Genomic DNA, 16,035 nt, shown 5'->3' on the forward strand with positions numbered 1-16,035 from the left:
CTGTCTATGTCCCGCATCAATATAGACCAAAGTACAGAGGGTTAGGCTATGCTATAGTGCACCTACCTGATGCATCAGAAGGTGCGAGGCCCTTGCTAAATTCTGTGCACAGACTTTGAGATCTATGCTTTAGACTGTATCTAAACCTGCTCCAACATGGACTGACATTCTGGCCTACTTTCAGCCGATGCGACTTGTCTGTCGCTGAACAGTCGCTTTTTATGTATTCAGCACCTATGTATAATGTTGTAAAAATGCTCTAGAAGCTAAAGTCGCAGAAATGTCACACATATTTGGCCTGCAACTTTCTGTGCGACAAATTCAGACAGGAAAAATCAGTATAAATCCTTAGAAAATTATCCCCCAGTGTCTCCATCTGCTGGCGGTATTGAATAAGCATTGCTGCACTGATGGGGTATGCATTAGACGAAAAAAAAGAAGAAAAAGAAGAATAATACGCCCAGAAAAGAGGCGAAAAGGAGAAAAACGTAAAAAAACGTGAAAAAAAAGTAAGAGGAAGAGAAGGGAAAAAAAGGTGGAAATGGGTTTAAAAGTGATTTCGGCGGAGAAATATATATATATATATATATATATATATATATATATATATATACGCGCACACACACACATATATATAAACGTATTCTCCGTTGAGATATTGCAGCCGCTGCTGTGTCCAGGCCCAGGAGCCTTAGCACTGTGCTGTGATGTCACTCAATACCACTGACATCACTAGGTGTAAACAACATCTCTCCTTTGCTGTGTATGTGACTATGGAGCTGTTTGGTGATGTCGTCTATTATGGCCTTCATAGAAGCAACAGGAGATTGTTGCATCCATCTAGAACCCTCAGAACTACAGTGCTATGATGTCACTCACTTCCACAGGCCTTGCAGAGTGTAAACAACAACAACCCAGCTTTGTTGTGTATGTAACCATAGGGATTGTGATGTCACCTAGAACCTTCACAGCAGCGACAGCTTTATGAGGAGCATCAGCACTGCTCTGCCTGAGCAGAACCATCACCGCCATAGGTTGTCAAATAACCCGGATTTAACCCACACAGGTAAGTCCAATGGGGTGCAGGCATGTCCTCTATGCTTACAGCTTCCCGTGGGTGTTGGTTTGATACCGTTTGGGGAAAGCCAAGGAGGCATCTGCAGGCAACAAAGGTAGGTGTGTGCTTGTGTGTGTGTTTCCTATGCAGATCCTAAGCCCAGTGTCACATGCAAGTAGGAGGAGTAAGAAGGGTTCCTGGCAAATCCGGGTTATGGATTGCATTTAAAAAGGCCCCGTGGGAGTGCAATGGGCCCCTGTCTTGCTGCTTAGCAATAATGGTATGGGTTTAGGTTCTGCTGTGTGTACTGGTGGTTGACTGCCCCCCAGCCCAGAGTGTGCATGGAAAATTGTCTGGCAGCCTCCCTGACAGCAAGCAGTGATAGTGCCCATGAAGGGGACCTTGTTGGGCCCGCCCCTTTCACGGTTATCGCTTCTCGGCCTTTTGGCTAAGATCAAGTGTAGTATCTGTTCTTATCAGTTTAATATCTGATACGTCCCCTATCTGGGGACCATATATTAAATGGATTTTTGAGAACGGGGGCCGATTTCGAAGCTTGCTTCCGTCGCCCTATGCATTGACCCGATATGGCAGTATCTTCGGGTACAGTGCACCACCCCCTTACAGGGTTAAAAAGAAAGATTCCTACTTTCATTGCTACCTGCTTGCTGGCTAGCCAGCTAGCCAGCCCTGTGGGCCTTGCTGCTGCTGCTGCTGCTGCTGCTGCAGCCAAAAAACAAAAGGTGGTGCTGCTGCTTCTGCTGCTTCTGCTTGTGTCTGGCCGCTGTTGGAGCGTCCAGGCACAGGACTTCTGCTGCTGCTGACTAAATGGCCTCCTTAATTGGATCATTTGAGTAGCCAGCACACCTGTGCAGGTAGGGCATGACATGATAGGCAGCTGCCTTGATAGCGGGTGGGTGCTGAATGTTCCTAATTGACAAAATAAGATTAATGCTTATGAAGAAATATAAAATCTCATCCCTTCCCCAATATCGCGCCACACCCCTACCCCTTAATTCCCTGGTTGAACTTGATGGACATATGTCTTTTTTCGACCGTACTAACTATGTAACTATGTAACATAACATGGGGGGGTCTCCTGGCTGTTCACACAGGTGTGTCATTGCTGTACATTGACCATGCATTGCTTCTGTGGTATTGCAAAGGCAAAGACAAATGCTTCCAGCCATCCATTGCACTAATGGATTGGTCATCAGCTGGCTGTCTATGTCCCGCATCAATATAGACCAAAGTACAGAGGGTTAGGCTATGCTATAGTGCACCTACCTGATGCATCAGAAGGTGCGAGGCCCTTGCTAAATTCTGTGCACAGACTTTGAGATCTATGCTTTAGACTGTATCTAAACCTGCTCCAACATGGACTGACATTCTGGCCTACTTTCAGCCGATGCGACTTGTCTGTCGCTGAACAGTCGCTTTTTATGTATTCAGCACCTATGTATAATGTTGTAAAAATGCTCTAGAAGCTAAAGTCGCAGAAATGTCACACATATTTGGCCTGCAACTTTCTGTGCGACAAATTCAGACAGGAAAAATCAGTATAAATCCTTAGAAAATTATCCCCCAGTGTCTCCATCTGCTGGCGGTATTGAATAAGCATTGCTGCACTGATGGGGTATGCATTAGACGAAAAAAAAGAAGAAAAAGAAGAATAATACGCCCAGAAAAGAGGCGAAAAGGAGAAAAACGTAAAAAAACGTGAAAAAAAAGTAAGAGGAAGAGAAGGGAAAAAAAGGTGGAAATGGGTTTAAAAGTGATTTCGGCGGAGAAATATATATATATATATATATATATATATATATATATATATATATATACGCGCACACACACACATATATATAAACGTATTCTCCGTTGAGATATTGCAGCCGCTGCTGTGTCCAGGCCCAGGAGCCTTAGCACTGTGCTGTGATGTCACTCAATACCACTGACATCACTAGGTGTAAGTAAACAACATCTCTCCTTTGCTGTGTATGTGACTATGGAGCTGTTTGGTGATGTCGTCTATTATGGCCTTCATAGAAGCAACAGGAGATTGTTGCATCCATCTAGAACCCTCAGAACTACAGTGCTATGATGTCACTCACTTCCACAGGCCTTGCAGAGTGTAAACAACAACAACCCAGCTTTGTTGTGTATGTAACCATAGGGATTGTGATGTCACCTAGAACCTTCACAGCAGCGACAGCTTTATGAGGAGCATCAGCACTGCTCTGCCTGAGCAGAACCATCACCGCCATAGGTTGTCAAATAACCCGGATTTAACCCACACAGGTAAGTCCAATGGGGTGCAGGCATGTCCTCTATGCTTACAGCTTCCCGTGGGTGTTGGTTTGATACCGTTTGGGGACAGCCAAGGAGGCATCTGCAGGCAACAAAGGTAGGTGTGTGCTTGTGTGTGTGTTTCCTATGCAGATCCTAAGCCCAGTGTCACATGCAAGTAGGAGGAGTAAGAAGGGTTCCTGGCAAATCCGGGTTATGGATTGCATTTAAAAAGGCCCCGTGGGAGTGCAATGGGCCCCTGTCTTGCTGCTTAGCAATAATGGTATGGGTTTAGGTTCTGCTGTGTGTACTGGTGGTTGACTGCCCCCCAGCCCAGAGTGTGCATGGAAAATTGTCTGGCAGCCTCCCTGACAGCAAGCAGTGATAGTGCCCATGAAGGGGACCTTGTTGGGCCCGCCCCTTTCACGGTTATCGCTTCTCGGCCTTTTGGCTAAGATCAAGTGTAGTATCTGTTCTTATCAGTTTAATATCTGATACGTCCCCTATCTGGGGACCATATATTAAATGGATTTTTGAGAACGGGGGCCGATTTCGAAGCTTGCTTCCGTCGCCCTATGCATTGACCCGATATGGCAGTATCTTCGGGTACAGTGCACCACCCCCTTACAGGGTTAAAAAGAAAGATTCCTACTTTCATTGCTACCTGCTTGCTGGCTAGCCAGCTAGCCAGCCCTGTGGGCCTTGCTGCTGCTGCTGCTGCTGCTGCTGCTGCTGCAGCCAAAAAACAAAAGGTGGTGCTGCTGCTGCTTCTGCTGCTTCTGCTTGTGTCTGGCCGCTGTTGGAGCGTCCAGGCACAGGACTTCTGCTGCTGCTGACTAAATGGCCTCCTTAATTGGATCATTTGAGTAGCCAGCACACCTGTGCAGGTAGGGCATGACATGATAGGCAGCTACCTTGATAGCGGGTGGGTGCTGAATGTTCCTAATTGACAAAATAAGATTAATGCTTATGAAGAAATATAAAATCTCATCCCTTCCCCAATATCGCGCCACACCCCTACCCCTTAATTCCCTGGTTGAACTTGATGGACATATGTCTTTTTTCGACCGTACTAACTATGTAACTATGTAACATAACATGGGGGGGTCTCCTGGCTGTTCACACAGGTGTGTCATTGCTGTACATTGACCATGCATTGCTTCTGTGGTATTGCAAAGGCAAAGACAAATGCTTCCAGCCATCCATTGCACTAATGGATTGGTCATCAGCTGGCTGTCTATGTCCCGCATCAATATAGACCAAAGTACAGAGGGTTAGGCTATGCTATAGTGCACCTACCTGATGCATCAGAAGGTGCGAGGCCCTTGCTAAATTCTGTGCACAGACTTTGAGATCTATGCTTTAGACTGTATCTAAACCTGCTCCAACATGGACTGACATTCTGGCCTACTTTCAGCCGATGCGACTTGTCTGTCGCTGAACAGTCGCTTTTTATGTATTCAGCACCTATGTATAATGTTGTAAAAATGCTCTAGAAGCTAAAGTCGCAGAAATGTCACACATATTTGGCCTGCAACTTTCTGTGCGACAAATTCAGACAGGAAAAATCAGTATAAATCCTTAGAAAATTATCCCCCAGTGTCTCCATCTGCTGGCGGTATTGAATAAGCATTGCTGCACTGATGGGGTATGCATTAGACGAAAAAAAAGAAGAAAAAGAAGAATAATACGCCCAGAAAAGAGGCGAAAAGGAGAAAAACGTAAAAAAACGTGAAAAAAAAGTAAGAGGAAGAGAAGGGAAAAAAAGGTGGAAATGGGTTTAAAAGTGATTTCGGCGGAGAAATATATATATATATATATATATATATATATATATATATATATACGCGCACACACACACATATATATAAACGTATTCTCCGTTGAGATATTGCAGCCGCTGCTGTGTCCAGGCCCAGGAGCCTTAGCACTGTGCTGTGATGTCACTCAATACCACTGACATCACTAGGTGTAAACAACATCTCTCCTTTGCTGTGTATGTGACTATGGAGCTGTTTGGTGATGTCGTCTATTATGGCCTTCATAGAAGCAACAGGAGATTGTTGCATCCATCTAGAACCCTCAGAACTACAGTGCTATGATGTCACTCACTTCCACAGGCCTTGCAGAGTGTAAACAACAACAACCCAGCTTTGTTGTGTATGTAACCATAGGGATTGTGATGTCACCTAGAACCTTCACAGCAGCGACAGCTTTATGAGGAGCATCAGCACTGCTCTGCCTGAGCAGAACCATCACCGCCATAGGTTGTCAAATAACCCGGATTTAACCCACACAGGTAAGTCCAATGGGGTGCAGGCATGTCCTCTATGCTTACAGCTTCCCGTGGGTGTTGGTTTGATACCGTTTGGGGACAGCCAAGGAGGCATCTGCAGGCAACAAAGGTAGGTGTGTGCTTGTGTGTGTGTTTCCTATGCAGATCCTAAGCCCAGTGTCACATGCAAGTAGGAGGAGTAAGAAGGGTTCCTGGCAAATCCGGGTTATGGATTGCATTTAAAAAGGCCCCGTGGGAGTGCAATGGGCCCCTGTCTTGCTGCTTAGCAATAATGGTATGGGTTTAGGTTCTGCTGTGTGTACTGGTGGTTGACTGCCCCCCAGCCCAGAGTGTGCATGGAAAATGGTCTGGCAGCCTCCCTGACAGCAAGCAGTGATAGTGCCCATGAAGGGGACCTTGTTGGGCCCGCCCCTTTCACGGTTATCGCTTCTCGGCCTTTTGGCTAAGATCAAGTGTAGTATCTGTTCTTATCAGTTTAATATCTGATACGTCCCCTATCTGGGGACCATATATTAAATGGATTTTTGAGAACGGGGGCCGATTTCGAAGCTTGCTTCCGTCGCCCTATGCATTGACCCGATATGGCAGTATCTTCGGGTACAGTGCACCACCACCTTACAGGGTTAAAAAGAAAGATTCCTACTTTCATTGCTACCTGCTTGCTGGCTAGCCAGCTAGCCAGCCCTGTGGGCCTTGCTGCTGCTGCTGCTGCTGCTGCTGCTGCAGCCAAAAAACAAAAGGTGGTGCTGCTGCTGCTTCTGCTGCTTCTGCTGCTTCTGCTTGTGTCTGGCCGCTGTTGGAGCGTCCAGGCACAGGACTTCTGCTGCTGCTGACTAAATGGCCTCCTTAATTGGATCATTTGAGTAGCCAGCACACCTGTGCAGGTAGGGCATGACATGATAGGCAGCTGCCTTGATAGCGGGTGGGTGCTGAATGTTCCTAATTGACAAAATAAGATTAATGCTTATGAAGAAATATAAAATCTCATCCCTTCCCCAATATCGCGCCACACCCCTACCCCTTAATTCCCTGGTTGAACTTGATGGACATATGTCTTTTTTCGACCGTACTAACTATGTAACTATGTAACATAACATGGGGGGGTCTCCTGGCTGTTCACACAGGTGTGTCATTGCTGTACATTGACCATGCATTGCTTCTGTGGTATTGCAAAGGCAAAGACAAATGCTTCCAGCCATCCATTGCACTAATGGATTGGTCATCAGCTGGCTGTCTATGTCCCGCATCAATATAGACCAAAGTACAGAGGGTTAGGCTATGCTATAGTGCACCTACCTGATGCATCAGAAGGTGCGAGGCCCTTGCTAAATTCTGTGCACAGACTTTGAGATCTATGCTTTAGACTGTATCTAAACCTGCTCCAACATGGACTGACATTCTGGCCTACTTTCAGCCGATGCGACTTGTCTGTCGCTGAACAGTCGCTTTTTATGTATTCAGCACCTATGTATAATGTTGTAAAAATGCTCTAGAAGCTAAAGTCGCAGAAATGTCACACATATTTGGCCTGCAACTTTCTGTGCGACAAATTCAGACAGGAAAAATCAGTATAAATCCTTAGAAAATTATCCCCCAGTGTCTCCATCTGCTGGCGGTATTGAATAAGCATTGCTGCACTGATGGGGTATGCATTAGACGAAAAAAAAGAAGAAAAAGAAGAATAATACGCCCAGAAAAGAGGCGAAAAGGAGAAAAACGTAAAAAAACGTGAAAAAAAAGTAAGAGGAAGAGAAGGGAAAAAAAGGTGGAAATGGGTTTAAAAGTGATTTCGGCGGAGAAATATATATATATATATATATATATATATATATATATATATATACGCGCACACACACACATATATATAAACGTATTCTCCGTTGAGATATTGCAGCCGCTGCTGTGTCCAGGCCCAGGAGCCTTAGCACTGTGCTGTGATGTCACTCAATACCACTGACATCACTAGGTGTAAACAACATCTCTCCTTTGCTGTGTATGTGACTATGGAGCTGTTTGGTGATGTCGTCTATTATGGCCTTCATAGAAGCAACAGGAGATTGTTGCATCCATCTAGAACCCTCAGAACTACAGTGCTATGATGTCACTCACTTCCACAGGCCTTGCAGAGTGTAAACAACAACAACCCAGCTTTGTTGTGTATGTAACCATAGGGATTGTGATGTCACCTAGAACCTTCACAGCAGCGACAGCTTTATGAGGAGCATCAGCACTGCTCTGCCTGAGCAGAACCATCACCGCCATAGGTTGTCAAATAACCCGGATTTAACCCACACAGGTAAGTCCAATGGGGTGCAGGCATGTCCTCTATGCTTACAGCTTCCCGTGGGTGTTGGTTTGATACCGTTTGGGGACAGCCAAGGAGGCATCTGCAGGCAACAAAGGTAGGTGTGTGCTTGTGTGTGTGTTTCCTATGCAGATCCTAAGCCCAGTGTCACATGCAAGTAGGAGGAGTAAGAAGGGTTCCTGGCAAATCCGGGTTATGGATTGCATTTAAAAAGGCCCCGTGGGAGTGCAATGGGCCCCTGTCTTGCTGCTTAGCAATAATGGTATGGGTTTAGGTTCTGCTGTGTGTACTGGTGGTTGACTGCCCCCCAGCCCAGAGTGTGCATGGAAAATTGTCTGGCAGCCTCCCTGACAGCAAGCAGTGATAGTGCCCATGAAGGGGACCTTGTTGGGCCCGCCCCTTTCACGGTTATCGCTTCTCGGCCTTTTGGCTAAGATCAAGTGTAGTATCTGTTCTTATCAGTTTAATATCTGATACGTCCCCTATCTGGGGACCATATATTAAATGGATTTTTGAGAACGGGGGCCGATTTCGAAGCTTGCTTCCGTCGCCCTATGCATTGACCCGATATGGCAGTATCTTCGGGTACAGTGCACCACCCCCTTACAGGGTTAAAAAGAAAGATTCCTACTTTCATTGCTACCTGCTTGCTGGCTAGCCAGCTAGCCAGCCCTGTGGGCCTTGCTGCTGCTGCTGCTGCTGCTGCTGCAGCCAAAAAACAAAAGGTGGTGCTGCTGCTGCTTCTGCTGCTTCTGCTTGTGTCTGGCCGCTGTTGGAGCGTCCAGGCACAGGACTTCTGCTGCTGCTGACTAAATGGCCTCCTTAATTGGATCATTTGAGTAGCCAGCACACCTGTGCAGGTAGGGCATGACATGATAGGCAGCTGCCTTGATAGCGGGTGGGTGCTGAATGTTCCTAATTGACAAAATAAGATTAATGCTTATGAAGAAATATAAAATCTCATCCCTTCCCCAATATCGCGCCACACCCCTACCCCTTAATTCCCTGGTTGAACTTGATGGACATATGTCTTTTTTCGACCGTACTAACTATGTAACTATGTAACATAACATGGGGGGGTCTCCTGGCTGTTCACACAGGTGTGTCATTGCTGTACATTGACCATGCATTGCTTCTGTGGTATTGCAAAGGCAAAGACAAATGCTTCCAGCCATCCATTGCACTAATGGATTGGTCATCAGCTGGCTGTCTATGTCCCGCATCAATATAGACCAAAGTACAGAGGGTTAGGCTATGCTATAGTGCACCTACCTGATGCATCAGAAGGTGCGAGGCCCTTGCTAAATTCTGTGCACAGACTTTGAGATCTATGCTTTAGACTGTATCTAAACCTGCTCCAACATGGACTGACATTCTGGCCTACTTTCAGCCGATGCGACTTGTCTGTCGCTGAACAGTCGCTTTTTATGTATTCAGCACCTATGTATAATGTTGTAAAAATGCTCTAGAAGCTAAAGTCGCAGAAATGTCACACATATTTGGCCTGCAACTTTCTGTGCGACAAATTCAGACAGGAAAAATCAGTATAAATCCTTAGAAAATTATCCCCCAGTGTCTCCATCTGCTGGCGGTATTGAATAAGCATTGCTGCACTGATGGGGTATGCATTAGACGAAAAAAAAGAAGAAAAAGAAGAATAATACGCCCAGAAAAGAGGCGAAAAGGAGAAAAACGTAAAAAAACGTGAAAAAAAAGTAAGAGGAAGAGAAGGGAAAAAAAGGTGGAAATGGGTTTAAAAGTGATTTCGGCGGAGAAATATATATATATATATATATATATATATATATATATACGCGCACACACACACATATATATAAACGTATTCTCCGTTGAGATATTGCAGCCGCTGCTGTGTCCAGGCCCAGGAGCCTTAGCACTGTGCTGTGATGTCACTCAATACCACTGACATCACTAGGTGTAAACAACATCTCTCCTTTGCTGTGTATGTGACTATGGAGCTGTTTGGTGATGTCGTCTATTATGGCCTTCATAGAAGCAACAGGAGATTGTTGCATCCATCTAGAACCCTCAGAACTACAGTGCTATGATGTCACTCACTTCCACAGGCCTTGCAGAGTGTAAACAACAACAACCCAGCTTTGTTGTGTATGTAACCATAGGGATTGTGATGTCACCTAGAACCTTCACAGCAGCGACAGCTTTATGAGGAGCATCAGCACTGCTCTGCCTGAGCAGAACCATCACCGCCATAGGTTGTCAAATAACCCGGATTTAACCCACACAGGTAAGTCCAATGGGGTGCAGGCATGTCCTCTATGCTTACAGCTTCCCGTGGGTGTTGGTTTGATACCGTTTGGGGACAGCCAAGGAGGCATCTGCAGGCAACAAAGGTAGGTGTGTGCTTGTGTGTGTGTTTCCTATGCAGATCCTAAGCCCAGTGTCACATGCAAGTAGGAGGAGTAAGAAGGGTTCCTGGCAAATCCGGGTTATGGATTGCATTTAAAAAGGCCCCGTGGGAGTGCAATGGGCCCCTGTCTTGCTGCTTAGCAATAATGGTATGGGTTTAGGTTCTGCTGTGTGTACTGGTGGTTGACTGCCCCCCAGCCCAGAGTGTGCATGGAAAATTGTCTGGCAGCCTCCCTGACAGCAAGCAGTGATAGTGCCCATGAAGGGGACCTTGTTGGGCCCGCCCCTTTCACGGTTATCGCTTCTCGGCCTTTTGGCTAAGATCAAGTGTAGTATCTGTTCTTATCAGTTTAATATCTGATACGTCCCCTATCTGGGGACCATATATTAAATGGATTTTTGAGAACGGGGGCCGATTTCGAAGCTTGCTTCCGTCGCCCTATGCATTGACCCGATATGGCAGTATCTTCGGGTACAGTGCACCACCCCCTTACAGGGTTAAAAAGAAAGATTCCTACTTTCATTGCTACCTGCTTGCTGGCTAGCCAGCTAGCCAGCCCTGTGGGCCTTGCTGCTGCTGCTGCTGCTGCAGCCAAAAAACAAAAGGTGGTGCTGCTGCTGCTTCTGCTGCTTCTGCTTGTGTCTGGCCGCTGTTGGAGCGTCCAGGCACAGGACTTCTGCTGCTGCTGACTAAATGGCCTCCTTAATTGGATCATTTGAGTAGCCAGCACACCTGTGCAGGTAGGGCATGACATGATAGGCAGCTGCCTTGATAGCGGGTGGGTGCTGAATGTTCCTAATTGACAAAATAAGATTAATGCTTATGAAGAAATATAAAATCTCATCCCTTCCCCAATATCGCGCCACACCCCTACCCCTTAATTCCCTGGTTGAACTTGATGGACATATGTCTTTTTTCGACCGTACTAACTATGTAACTATGTAACATAACATGGGGGGGTCTCCTGGCTGTTCACACAGGTGTGTCATTGCTGTACATTGACCATGCATTGCTTCTGTGGTATTGCAAAGGCAAAGACAAATGCTTCCAGCCATCCATTGCACTAATGGATTGGTCATCAGCTGGCTGTCTATGTCCCGCATCAATATAGACCAAAGTACAGAGGGTTAGGCTATGCTATAGTGCACCTACCTGATGCATCAGAAGGTGCGAGGCCCTTGCTAAATTCTGTGCACAGACTTTGAGATCTATGCTTTAGACTGTATCTAAACCTGCTCCAACATGGACTGACATTCTGGCCTACTTTCAGCCGATGCGACTTGTCTGTCGCTGAACAGTCGCTTTTTATGTATTCAGCACCTATGTATAATGTTGTAAAAATGCTCTAGAAGCTAAAGTCGCAGAAATGTCACACATATTTGGCCTGCAACTTTCTGTGCGACAAATTCAGACAGGAAAAATCAGTATAAATCCTTAGAAAATTATCCCCCAGTGTCTCCATCTGCTGGCGGTATTGAATAAGCATTGCTGCACTGATGGGGTATGCATTAGACGAAAAAAAAGAAGAAAAAGAAGAATAATACGCCCAGAAAAGAGGCGAAAAGGAGAAAAACGTAAAAAAACGTGAAAAAAAAGTAAGAGGAAGAGAAGGGAAAAAAAGGTGGAAATGGGTTTAAAAGTGATTTCGGCGGAGAAATATATATATATATATATATATATATATATATATATATATATATATACGCGCACACACACACATATATATAAACGTATTCTCCGTTGAGATATTGCAGCCGCTGCTGTGTCCAGGCCCAGGAGCCTTAGCACTGTGCTGTGATGTCACTCAATACCACTGACATCACTAGGTGTAAACAACATCTCTCCTTTGCTGTGTATGTGACTATGGAGCTGTTTGGTGATGTCGTCTATTATGGCCTTCATAGAAGCAACAGGAGATTGTTGCATCCATCTAGAACCCTCAGAATTACAGTGCTATGATGTCACTCACTTCCACAGGCCTTGCAGAGTGTAAACAACAACAACCCAGCTTTGTTGTGTATGTAACCATAGGGATTGTGATGTCACCTAGAACCTTCACAGCAGCGACAGCTTTATGAGGAGCATCAGCACTGCTCTGCCTGAGCAGAACCATCACCGCCATAGGTTGTCAAATAACCCGGATTTAACCCACACAGGTAAGTCCAATGGGGTGCAGGCATGTCCTCTATGCTTACAGCTTCCCGTGGGTGTTGGTTTGATACCGTTTGGGGACAGCCAAGGAGGCATCTGCAGGCAACAAAGGTAGGTGTGTGCTTGTGTGTGTGTTTCCTATGCAGATCCTAAGCCCAGTGTCACATGCAAGTAGGAGGAGTAAGAAGGGTTCCTGGCAAATCCGGGTTATGGATTGCATTTAAAAAGGCCCCGTGGGAGTGCAATGGGCCCCTGTCTTGCTGCTTAGCAATAATGGTATGGGTTTAGGTTCTGCTGTGTGTACTGGTGGTTGACTGCCCCCCAGCCCAGAGTGTGCATGGAAAATTGTCTGGCAGCCTCCCTGACAGCAAGCAGTGATAGTGCCCATGAAGGGGACCTTGTTGGGCCCGCCCCTTTCACGGTTATCGCTTCTCGGCCTTTTGGCTAAGATCAAGTGTAGTATCTGTTCTTATCAGTTTAATATCTGATACGTCCCCTATCTGGGGACCATATATTAAATGGATTTTTGAGAACGGGGGCCGATTTCGAAGCTTGCTTCCGTCGCCCTATGCATTGACCCGATATGGCAGTATCTTCGGGTACAGTGCACCACCCCCTTACAGGGTTAAAAAGAAAGATTCCTACTTTCATTGCTACCTGCTTGCTGGCTAGCCAGCTAGCCAGCCCTGTGGGCCTTGCTGCTGCTGCTGCTGCTGCTGCTGCTGCTGCTGCAGCCAAAAAACAAAAGGTGGTGCTGCTGCTGCTTCTGCTGCTTCTGCTTGTGTCTGGCCGCTGTTGGAGCGTCCAGGCACAGGACTTCTGCTGCTGCTGACTAAATGGCCTCCTTAATTGGATCATTTGAGTAGCCAGCACACCTGTGCAGGTAGGGCATGACATGATAGGCAGCTGCCTTGATAGCGGGTGGGTGCTGAATGTTCCTAATTGACAAAATAAGATTAATGCTTATGAAGAAATATAAAATCTCATCCCTTCCCCAATATCGCGCCACACCCCTACCCCTTAATTCCCTGGTTGAACTTGATGGACATATGTCTTTTTTCGACCGTACTAACTATGTAACTATGTAACATAACATGGGGGGGTCTCCTGGCTGTTCACACAGGTGTGTCATTGCTGTACATTGACCATGCATTGCTTCTGTGGTATTGCAAAGGCAAAGACAAATGCTTCCAGCCATCCATTGCACTAATGGATTGGTCATCAGCTGGCTGTCTATGTCCCGCATCAATATAGACCAAAGTACAGAGGGTTAGGCTATGCTATAGTGCACCTACCTGATGCATCAGAAGGTGCGAGGCCCTTGCTAAATTCTGTGCACAGACTTTGAGATCTATGCTTTAGACTGTATCTAAACCTGCTCCAACATGGACTGACATTCTGGCCTACTTTCAGCCGATGCGACTTGTCTGTCGCTGAACAGTCGCTTTTTATGTATTCAGCACCTATGTATAATGTTGTAAAAATGCTCTAGAAGCTAAAGTCGCAGAAATGTCACACATATTTGGCCTGCAACTTTCTGTGCGACAAATTCAGACAGGAAAAATCAGTATAAATCCTTAGAAAATTATCCCCCAGTGTCTCCATCTGCTGGCGGTATTGAATAAGCATTGCTGCACTGATGGGGTATGCATTAGACGAAAAAAAAGAAGAAAAAGAAGAATAATACGCCCAGAAAAGAGGCGAAAAGGAGAAAAACGTAAAAAAACGTGAAAAAAAGTAAGAGGAAGAGAAGGGAAAAAAAGGTGGAAATGGGTTTAAAAGTGATTTCGGCGGAGATATATATATATATATATATATATATATATATATATATATATATATATATATACGCGCACACACACACATATATATAAACGTATTCTCCGTTGAGATATTGCAGCCGCTGCTGTGTCCAGGCCCAGGAGCCTTAGCACTGTGCTGTGATGTCACTCAATACCACTGACATCACTAGGTGTAAACAACATCTCTCCTTTGCTGTGTATGTGACTATGGAGCTGTTTGGTGATGTCGTCTATTATGGCCTTCATAGAAGCAACAGGAGATTGTTGCATCCATCTAGAACCCTCAGAACTACAGTGCTATGATGTCACTCACTTCCACAGGCCTTGCAGAGTGTAAACAACAACAACCCAGCTTTGTTGTGTATGTAACCATAGGGATTGTGATGTCACCTAGAACCTTCACAGCAGCGACAGCTTTATGAGGAGCATCAGCACTGCTCTGCCTGAGCAGAACCATCACCGCCATAGGTTGTCAAATAACCCGGATTTAACCCACACAGGTAAGTCCAATGGGGTGCAGGCATGTCCTCTATGCTTACAGCTTCCCGTGGGTGTTGGTTTGATACCGTTTGGGGACAGCCAAGGAGGCATCTGCAGGCAACAAAGGTAGGTGTGTGCTTGTGTGTGTGTTTCCTATGCAGATCCTAAGCCCAGTGTCACATGCAAGTAGGAGGAGTAAGAAGGGTTCCTGGCAAATCCGGGTTATGGATTGCATTTAAAAAGGCCCCGTGGGAGTGCAATGGGCCCCTGTCTTGCTGCTTAGCAATAATGGTATGGGTTTAGGTTCTGCTGTGTGTACTGGTGGTTGACTGCCCCCCAGCCCAGAGTGTGCATGGAAAATTGTCTGGCAGCCTCCCTGACAGCAAGCAGTGATAGTGCCCATGAAGGGGACCTTGTTGGGCCCGCCCCTTTCACGGTTATCGCTTCTCGGCCTTTTGGCTAAGATCAAGTGTAGTATCTGTTCTTATCAGTTTAATATCTGATACGTCCCCTATCTGGGGACCATATATTAAATGGATTTTTGAGAACGGGGGCCGATTTCGAAGCTTGCTTCCGTCGCCCTATGCATTGACCCGATATGGCAGTATCTTCGGGTACAGTGCACCACCCCCTTACAGGGTTAAAAAGAAAGATTCCTACTTTCATTGCTACCTGCTTGCTGGCTAGCCAGCTAGCCAGCCCTGTGGGCCTTGCTGCTGCTGCTGCTGCTGCTGCTGCAGCCAAAAAACAAAAGGTGGTGCTGCTGCTGCTTCTGCTGCTTCTGCTTGTGTCTGGCCGCTGTTGGAGCGTCCAGGCACAGGACTTCTGCTGCTGCTGACTAAATGGCCTCCTTAATTGGATCATTTGAGTAGCCAGCACACCTGTGCAGGTAGGGCATGACATGATAGGCAGCTGCCTTGATAGCGGGTGGGTGCTGAATGTTCCTAATTGACAAAATAAGATTAATGCTTATGAAGAAATATAAAATCTCATCCCTTCCCCAATATCGCGCCACACCCCTACCCCTTAATTCCCTGGTTGAACTTGATGGACATATGTCTTTTTTCGACCGTACTAACTATGTAACTATGTAACATAACATGGGGGGGTCTCCTGGCTGTTCACACAGGTGTGTCATTGCTGTACATTGACCATGCATTGCTTCTGTGGTATTGCAAAGGCAAAGACAAATGCTTCCAGCCATCCATTGCACTAATGGATTGGTCATCAGCTGGCTGTCTATGTCCCGCATCAATATAGACCAAAGTACAG

The 16,035-nt window shown here is 46.0% G+C and overlaps 7 non-coding genes across 7 annotated transcripts; all 7 read left to right on the forward strand.

Annotated features, from left to right (window-relative positions):
* Positions 1 to 1,485: 1,485 nt before the first annotated feature.
* Positions 1,486 to 1,676, forward strand: LOC130338103 (U2 spliceosomal RNA). Its single transcript, XR_008878866.1, has one exon. It is a non-coding gene; the product is annotated as a U2 spliceosomal RNA (small nuclear RNA).
* Positions 1,677 to 3,771: 2,095 nt separating this feature from the next.
* On the forward strand, positions 3,772 to 3,962 carry LOC130338104 (U2 spliceosomal RNA). The gene has a single exon (XR_008878867.1). It is a non-coding gene; the product is annotated as a U2 spliceosomal RNA (small nuclear RNA).
* Positions 3,963 to 6,058: 2,096 nt separating this feature from the next.
* LOC130338072 (U2 spliceosomal RNA) lies at positions 6,059 to 6,249 on the forward strand. The gene has a single exon (XR_008878845.1). It is a non-coding gene; the product is annotated as a U2 spliceosomal RNA (small nuclear RNA).
* Positions 6,250 to 8,351: 2,102 nt separating this feature from the next.
* Positions 8,352 to 8,542, forward strand: LOC130338105 (U2 spliceosomal RNA). The gene has a single exon (XR_008878868.1). It is a non-coding gene; the product is annotated as a U2 spliceosomal RNA (small nuclear RNA).
* Positions 8,543 to 10,626: 2,084 nt separating this feature from the next.
* On the forward strand, positions 10,627 to 10,817 carry LOC130338107 (U2 spliceosomal RNA). Its single transcript, XR_008878869.1, has one exon. It is a non-coding gene; the product is annotated as a U2 spliceosomal RNA (small nuclear RNA).
* Positions 10,818 to 12,905: 2,088 nt separating this feature from the next.
* Positions 12,906 to 13,096, forward strand: LOC130338108 (U2 spliceosomal RNA). Its single transcript, XR_008878870.1, has one exon. It is a non-coding gene; the product is annotated as a U2 spliceosomal RNA (small nuclear RNA).
* Positions 13,097 to 15,202: 2,106 nt separating this feature from the next.
* On the forward strand, positions 15,203 to 15,393 carry LOC130338109 (U2 spliceosomal RNA). The gene has a single exon (XR_008878871.1). It is a non-coding gene; the product is annotated as a U2 spliceosomal RNA (small nuclear RNA).
* Positions 15,394 to 16,035: the final 642 nt, after the last annotated feature.

The sequence above is a fragment of the Hyla sarda genome, unplaced genomic scaffold (assembly GCF_029499605.1).
Source record: "Hyla sarda isolate aHylSar1 unplaced genomic scaffold, aHylSar1.hap1 scaffold_513, whole genome shotgun sequence".
NCBI classification, from domain to species: Eukaryota; Metazoa; Chordata; class Amphibia; order Anura; family Hylidae; genus Hyla; species Hyla sarda.